The sequence below is a fragment of the Mustelus asterias genome, chromosome 1, assembly GCF_964213995.1.
Source record: "Mustelus asterias chromosome 1, sMusAst1.hap1.1, whole genome shotgun sequence".
NCBI classification, from domain to species: domain Eukaryota; kingdom Metazoa; phylum Chordata; class Chondrichthyes; order Carcharhiniformes; family Triakidae; genus Mustelus; species Mustelus asterias.
The window spans coordinates 2,042,831-2,052,030 of NC_135801.1; positions in this window are offsets into that span (position 1 = coordinate 2,042,831).

Consider the following 9,200-nt stretch of genomic DNA (forward strand, 5'->3'; position numbering starts at 1 on the left):
TGACAAGGATAGCTGGACACAACTGATTAACGTGAAATACCCAGGACAATAGATTCGTCTAATGTGATCAACTATAATCAATTCAAGCTATTTGTATCAATGATATCCTGGATTACAATACTCTGGTATTGGGAGAACAGTATAAGTAACATGTACAGCTTTTGTATCTTCAGAATTAGCCGAGATACTGACTGGACTTCACTGGGTCCGGGCTGATTCTCCCTCATGTATGTGGAAATAAAACCACTTTACTGGAGCCTGACACGGACTCAAAGACTCCTCGTTTATTCCCTCCTACAGACACTTAACCTGTTTGGCCGCGTTATGAACACACCTTCCCTGCCCATTAAGTACTGGGGTGGGACTCGAACCTGGAGCTTCTGGTTCAGAGACAGGGACGCTACCCACTGCACCACAAGCCTTTCAACATATCCCTTTGTGATCTTAATAATAACTTGTTCATCTCCTTCTTGAACCTGTTAAACTCACAGCATCCACTGCATTTTGTGGAATGAGTTCCAAGTTTCTACTATTCTATGTGGAAAAGTGCTTCCTGATTTCAGGACAGAAGGATGCCACATCAGAGGAAATAGTTTCTCGTGATCTACTCTATTAAATAATTGCATTGTTTTAAATGGATCTATTAGATCATCTTTCAGTCCTCTAATCGCAAGGAAACACAAGCCAAGGAAGGGATCTTGTATACGTTTTAGAAATTCCATTCCCTATTTTCCATTTCCTCTCTGTCCCATGTCCCATAATTAACAATCATTTTATTAAATTCCTGCTCCAATTTGACTTTGAAACTCCAATCTGTGTTCTGTCTGAGGCAAGTCAACATCAGCTGCCACTTCCTACAAGAATCGCACATCACTCTCCCTTCCTGTTTTGCGCTAATTCCTGTAAACCTTTGTTATGTTATTGCTTTTAATTTTAACTGCTTACTTTCATTTAAACTATTCAGCTACAGCATTCCCTCTCTACTCTTAATTCCCACATGAACCAAATGCCTGTTTTGGAAGAATCGTTCTCACTCTGTTCCCACCTCAATTTGTTATCAGTTCATTCTGTGATGTGTTCTCCACTTAAACCTCTTTGCTTCTCCCTTGATAATAACTCTTTCCCCCTTCTCCTTTCCCGACACCACCTCCCCCCTCCCCCAATCTCACCTCTTCGATCTTACCTATCTGCTCCTGGGCCTTTAAGTCACCTCATGGTTCCCGCCCCTTCCCTTCCCTCCAACTCGGTGCTCACCATCCTGAGAGAGAAACTCTCTCCTAACCGTGTTACAGATTCAAAACCCGACTCCCCCTCCTCAGTCCCTCCACTTATCTCAGCATCATACTTGTGGAATGAGCCTGTCATTGGCAAATTCATTTCAATGGAGATGAGTGTGAGATTGTGCATTTTTTGCGACGCCACACATTGGTTGATTAAGAGGTGTAAATGGGATAGAGAATTCTGGAGTTTGTCTCTCGAGGGAGAGAATTGAAAAGCAGAGTAATTAGGTCAGTTTAAGATAGATCCTGAGATGGACGCAATCATGTGGTTCTGGTCTTCACGTTGATTTAGAGGCACCAAGAGTTTCATGAAGAGGTTCAGGAAAGAGTGAAGAGGCTGGAACTCCATTCTCTAGAATTAGAGATAATCTGATCAAGGTCTTTAAAAATATGAGGATGTTTTTAGAGTAAACAGAGAAAATGCTTCCTTTTGTGGGGGCTCCAAAATCAGGAGGCACAAACACAGGACAGTCACTAATAAATCCAATCGGGAATTCAGGAGAAACTGCTTTACCCAGGGAGTGGGGAGAATGTGGGACTCGTTCCCACAGGGAGTGGGGAGAATGTGGAACTCGCTCCCACGGGGAGTAGGGAGAATGTGGAACTCGTTCCCACAGGGAGTGTGGAGAATGTGGAACTCGCTCCCATGGGGAGTAGGGAGAATGTGGAACTCGTTCCCACAGGGAGTGTGGAGAATGTGGGACTTGCTCCCACGGGGAGTGGGGAGAATATGGGACTCGCTTCCACAGGGAGTGGGGGGAATGTGGGACTTGCTCCCATGGGGCGTAGGGAGAATGTGGAACTCATTCCCACAGGGAGTGGGGAGAATGTGGAACTCGTTCCCACAGGGAGTGGGGAGAATGTGGGACTCGCTCCCACATGGAGTGGGGAGAATGTGGGACTTGCTCCCACGGGGAGTGGGGAGAATGTGGGACTCGCTCCCACAGGGAGTGGGGGGAATGTGGGACTTGCTCCCACAGGGAGTGGTTGAGGTCATTAGTACAGATACATTTAAGGAAAATTTGGATAAACACACAAGGGAGAAAGGAATGGAAGGATCCGCTGATAGGATGAGATTAAGATGGGAGGACACTTGTGTGGAGTATAAACACCAGAACAGAGTACTGGCACAAAAACTGAAAAATGCTGGAGAATCTCAGCAAGTCTGACAGAAGCTGTGGAGAGAGAGTAGAGCCAACATTTCGAGTCTTGATGACCATTCGTCAAAGTGGGCTGAATGGCCTAATGTTAAGCTTTAAATTCAATGAAAACTATGTCACAGTTCTGTTGGCTTGGTAAATTATCCTTTCATTCCTGTTGTCAACGCCCATGGTCCCAGCAAATTAATCATAATTCCCGAACATGGGCAGTGCCCATTACAGTCTCTTTCTCGAATTAATTGACCAGAATCCTTGGTGTAGAACAGATCAAACCACCTGTCATCGGGTAACTGGGACCCGATGCCCAAATGCAGCTGAATACTTTTTTTTCTAGGACTAACTGCTCCCTTTCTCTAGCCCTCGCTCTTCCGATGGAGCCCATGGGATATCTCGAGTAATTGGCCAGAACTTTCTGGCCGTTCACACCAGCGGGATCTTCTGGTCCCGCCAATGGTGCACTCCCACCACACGTTTCCCAGCGGAGACGGGTGTATGCAACAGGAAACCCTGTTGACAATGGTGGCACCAGAAGTTCCCGCCACTGGCCAATGGCTGTGGCACACTTGCACATTTCTTGTGGCACATCAGTGTGCCACTGTGTACTGTTTGGGAACTACTGATTTACAGCATAGAAAGAGGCCTTTCTGGCTCTTTCTAGAACAACCCAGTCAGTCTCATTCTCCCCTCTATCTCCATAACCCAACAATTTTGCTCAAATGCCCATCCAATTTCCTTTTGAAATCATTGATGGTCTTTGTTTCCACCACCCTTGAATGCAGCGAGTTCCAGGTTATTACTGCTCACTGTGTCAACAAAGTTCACCCTTCACATTCCCCTTGTACCTCTTGCCCCAAACCTTACACTTTTGTCTCTTATTCCTTCTCCCATCAGCCGATGGGAAGAGCTTTTCCTTGTCTATCTTATCTAAACCTATCATAATCAGATTTGATAGACGTACATTTCTATCAAATCTCCCCTCACTCTCCTTCACTCTGAGAACAACCCCCACTTGCTGCAACCTTGCTGCTGGTGTAGTGTTCCTGTTACTGCAGCAGAAATCCAGAGGCCCAGGTTAATGTACTAGGGCGCACGGGTTCAAATCTCACCATGCCAGCTGGTGGAATTTCAATTCTTTGAATGAATCTGGAATACTCCAGGCTGCAATTCACCCGAATCAGCTCTAAGTGCCCACACCAACAGGAAAATTGGGGTGTTTCCCACTGGTGTTTGCAATGGCCGAGGTGGGATTCTCCCACCTAATAAATACAAATCTATGCATCGTAGGAAGTCCTCCCACCAGCCCAGCTGTTCAGAGATCTGGTGTCCTTTTTAAAGGGCGTCCCAATCTCTGTGCTGACAGGCAGCCCCCCCACCCCCTCCACAACAGAAATGATGACTCCCCCTCTCCCCCCACCACTGATCAGGGGAGCATCACGGACCCTTCATCACAGAGGGGCATCTCTCCCTACCATGAAAGGAACGGGTCACTGCGCACCCCCGCCCCCCCCCCCCCCCCCCACCCCAACACACACATACACACATCATGCAGGCATGAGGGTGGCCCAACCACAACCTCCCTCCCAACCCCCACCCCCAGCCAGAGGTCTCAATGCACCCCCGCCCCCCCAACAAGAAACACAGTCCCAGATGAACCCCACTCTTGAACCTCAGTGCCAACCTTGCACTGGACCCTGACTGTGATGCCCTGATCTGGCACCTTGTACTCTGAGGAGGGGGGGGGGAATTAAAAAAGTAAGTGCAGTGCCCATGCGCTCTCTGCCACTGCCAGGCTGCAGAGGGAAGGTCCTCCAAGGATAATGGGGGTTGGGTGAGCTTGGGCCTGGGGCAAGAGATTGACCTCGGACTCTCCCCCGAGATGGTGGTCTTGTGGCTAGACTGCCCCTTCTTACCCTCGGAAACCTGAAGATCACTCCTGGCATGGCGATTTCAGACAGCTCTCTGATCAAAGCCCTCATTCTGGTTTGTGGACTGTGAAAACTTTGAAGTGGCCTAGTCACTTTAATCTCCATGCCCCCGGATGCCTTGCAGGCTTCCAAATCCCAGCAGCACTCAGCAGAAGGGATTCCTCTTTTTCACTCTCAGAAGCTGCAGGTGTGAGAAGTCCCTTTTCAAGTCTTCTGTCTGACAGAAGTAACTTTCACTGGGGGGTTCCCTTCTCCACAGCTGCTTACACAGCCCTATTTTTTAACATTGCATTTAATCTTTAGGTCGATTGGCCATGCTAAAATTGCCCCTGAGATGCGTAGGTTAGAGGGATTAGTGGGTAAAATATGTAGGGATATGGGGGTAGGGCCTAGGTGGGATTGTGGTCAGTGCAGACGCGATGGGCCGAATGACCTCTTTCTGTACTGTAGGGATTCTATCATTCTATCATCCTTGTCTCTGAGCCTTCCAAGAAAGCACAAATCCTTGGAAGTCCTTTTCCTTCCCTAGAAAACCGTTGCTTGCCTTTGAAAACCTTTGCTTTTATTCAATTTCATAGTGCAGTCTAACAAGCCTTTGATTGACAGCTGAATGGGTTTTGCACAGCATGCAATGTCTATCTTTACCTTCACAGTTGAATGCATCTAAATTATCCCCCATTGTTCCTAACCACAATGTTTACACAGATGAGGAACTGAGAGCACTTAGCTGCCTTGAAATTGCCTGCAGTTCTGCACTTCTGCCCATCTTCCTTTCAACTTCCTCTTCAACGCTTGCTCATTAAGACCAGCTTAGTTCCAGTACCAGTTCCTCATGGGTCATGGTATCCTCTGTGGCAGGAAGTCTGGTGAATTATCCCCGTCATGTCTGTTGTGTTTCATTCAGTCAGCTACACTATTCTCCTACTTCACTTGTCCAGCTTTGTGAAACCTGCACTCACACAGTTACCCGCCTGAGTGTTCAAAATGTCCTGCCAATCTTATATTGTAATGATCAGGTTTTATGGTTAGATTTGTGCTAACCAAGTAAGGGACACAATTAAACTGAGGCCCTCTCAGGACTCCCAGGTCAACACAGATGGTTCAATGGTCATGACCAAGGAAGAGCAGGGGGGTTCTCTCTGGTCTCCTGGTCAATATTTTATTCTTCAACCATCATCATTAAAAGAAGATCTGGTTATTTTCACATATCTATTGGAGGAGTAATTTCTTGAAACGTGGGAGGAAGTTGAGAAAGTGCTGACTAATGGTGAAGTGACACAGATTGTTCAGTGGAGTGATGATTCACAAAGGAAAGCTTCCTCTTGCTGAATGACTGACATTTTAGAAACAGCATCATTAAACTCGCTTTCATTTCAGAATCTGAGCAACTAAATCACTGGACAATTGGAAGCTGTGCAGGTCTTCACCTCTTGATTTTCCAATCCCAGCTCCCTATGAGCAGAGATCCGTCAGGGTCCAAGAGCTTTAGCATCACAGGGACCTCAGTCGCTGCCTCCTGGCTGTGTTGAAAATCACAATTCTTTCGTGTGATCAGCAGCAAGGGGAACTGAGAGCAATACGTAAATGTGACGCAACCTGACGAAGCTTGGGGAGTTTCTCCCATCTTAAGTAGCTTCATGTCAAAGGGCAAGCATCTTATATTCCAACTCAAGGGCTAAGTAAAGATTGTGGAATCATGGATATTGCACCATAGAAGAAAGTAATTCTTCCCATCAGTTTTCAGCTTGTGCAAGCTCTTGAATGGAACTCATTTACTTTAAACCCAGCTCCCTGAGTCCTGTGTATAAATTTTAGAATTCTTCCTTTGCACATTCTTATCCATTTCTCTTTTGAAGTGTTGTCTTAATTCCACAATGTTCCAATCCAGTGTGAAACCTGCTCCTGGGCCTGGTGAAACGCACCATTTACCGGTCCAGGCAGCGGGCGATCAAGGGGGCCGTCCATCCTGACTGTCTGCCCCTCTACCGCGGCTATGTTCGTGGCCAGGTGTCCCTGGAGAGGGAGCATGCGGTGTCCACGGGCACGGTTGACGCCTTCCGTGCCCGTTGGGCACCGCAGGGGTTGGGGTGTGTTATCGACCCTGATAATCACATTTTAATTTGATATTTTCAAGTTTCCTTTGTACTTTGATTTTTGTTCCGGCTGTTCCCCCTCCTTTTGGGGAGCTGCCCCTTTTACTTTGTCCTGACTTAATTTGAGTTTGTTTATTTGGTTTGACCTTAAAAGAGGCCAATCCAGTGTGAACAATACTTTCATTTCCTATTTGTTCCTCCAATGACGTTGTTAAGTTTATGCTCCCTTGTTATTTATTAACCATGGTAAGAAGTCTCACAACACCAGGTTAAAGTCCAACAGGTTTATTTGGTAGCAAATACCATAAGCTTTCGGAGCTCTGCTCCTTCGCCAGATGGAGTGGAAATGTGCTCTCAAACAGTGCAAACAGACAAAATCAAGTTGCAGAATACTGATTAGAATGCGAATCCAACAGCCAACCAGGTCTTAAAGGTACAGACAATGTGGGTGGAGGGAACATTAAACACAGGTTAAAGAAATGTGTATTGTCTCCAGACAGAACAGCTAGTGAGATTCTACAAGCCCAGGAGGCAAGCTGTGGGGGTTACTGATAATGTGACATAAATCCAACATCCCGGTTTAGGCTGTCCTCATGTGTGCGGAACTTGGCTATCAGTTTCTGCTCAGCGACTCTGCGCTGTCGTGTGTCGTGAAGGCCGCCTTGGAGAACGCTTACCTGAAGATCCAAGGCTGAATGCCCGTGACTGCTGAAGTGCTCCCCCACAGGAAGAGAACAGTCTTACCTGGTGATTGTCGAGCGGTGTTCATTCATCCGTTGTCGTAGCATCTGCATGGTTTCCCCAATGTACCATGCCTCGGGACATCCTTTCCTGCAGCGTATCAGGTAGACAATGTTGGCCGAGTTGCAAGAGTAGGTACCGTGTACCTGGTAGATGGTGTTCTCACGTGAGATGATGGCATCCATGTCGATGATCCGGCACGTCTTGCAGAGGTTGCTGTGGCAGGGTTGTGTGGTGTCGTGGTCACTGTTCTCCTGAAGGCTGGGTAGTTTGCTGCGGACAATGGTCTGTTTGAGGTTGCGTGGTTGTTTGAAGGCAAGAAGTGGGGGTGTGGGGATGGCCTTGGCGAGATGTTCGTCTTCATCAATGACATGTTGAAGGCTCCGGAGGAGATGCCGTAGCTTCTCCGTTCCGGGGAAGTACTGGACGACGAAGGGTACTCTGTCCACCGTGTCCCATGTTTGTCTTCTGAGGAGGTTCTTCTGAGGAGAACTGCACTGACCTCCTCAGAAGACAAACACAGGACACGGCGGACAGAGTACCCTTCGTCATCCAGTACTTCCCTGGAGCGGAGAAGCTACGGCATCTCCTCCGGAGCCTTCAACATGTCATTGATGAAGACGAACATCTCGCCAAGGCCATCCCCACACCCCCACTTCTTGCCTTCAAACAACCACGCAACCTCAAACAGACCATTGTCCGCAGCAAACTACCCAGCCTTCAGGAGAACAGTGACCACGACACCACACAACCCTGCCACAGCAACCTCTGCAAGACGTGCCGGATCATCGACATGGATGCCATCATCTCACGTGAGAACACCATCTACCAGGTACACGGTACCTACTCTTGCAACTCGGCCAACATTGTCTACCTGATACGCTGCAGGAAAGGATGTCCCGAGGCATGGTACATTGGGGAAACCATGCAGATGCTACAACAACAGATGAATGAACACCGCTCGACAATCACCAGGCAAGACTGTTCTCTTCCTGTGGGGGAGCACTTCAGCAGTCACGGGCATTCAGCCTTGGATCTTCAGGTAAGCGTTCTCCAAGGCGGCCTTCACGACACACGACAGCGCAGAGTCGCTGAGCAGAAACTGATAGCCAAGTTCCGCACACATGAGGACAGCCTAAACCGGGATGTTGGATTTATGTCACATTATCAGTAACCCCCACAGCTTGCCTCCTGGGCTTGTAGAATCTCACTAGCTGTTCTGTCTGGAGACAATACACATTTCTTTAACCTGTGTTTAATGTTCCCTCCACCCACATTGTCTGTACCTTTAAGACCTGGTTGGCTGTAGGATTCGCATTCTAATCAGTATTCTGCAACTTGATTTTGTCTGTTTGCACTGTTTGAGAGCACATTTCCACTCCATCTGGCGAAGGAGCAGAGCTCCGAAAGCTTATGGTATTTGCTACCAAATAAACCTGTTGGACTTTAACCTGGTGTTGTGAGACTTCTTACCGTGTTCACCCCAGTCCAACGCTGGCATCTCCACATCATTTATTAACCAACCAGAGGAAACAATTTCTTTTAGTATTTGCTCCTTGAAAGGACTCTCAATCTTGAGAATCAATTTAGATTTCTCCTTTACCGTTTCTGCTTCAGTAAAATGGTCATGATGTGGAGATGCCGGCGTTGGACTGGGGTAAACACAGTAAGGAGTCTCACAACACCAGGTTAAAGTCCAACAGGTTTATTTGGTAGCAAACGGCACTAGCTTTCGGAGCACTGCTCCTTCGTCAGGTGAGTGGGAGTTCTGTTTGTGAACAGAACTCCCACTCACCTGACGAAGGAGCAGCGCTCCGAACGCTAGTGTCGTTTGCTACCAAATAAACCTGTTGGACTTTAACCTGGTGTTGTTAGACTTCTTACTCAGTAAAAAGGTCCCAGCTTTTAAAAATTTCTTCATAATTAGAACCTCTCATTCCTGGCATTATCCTCCTGAACATTTATCATTGAATCAAACAGAAGGAGGCTATTCAGCCCATC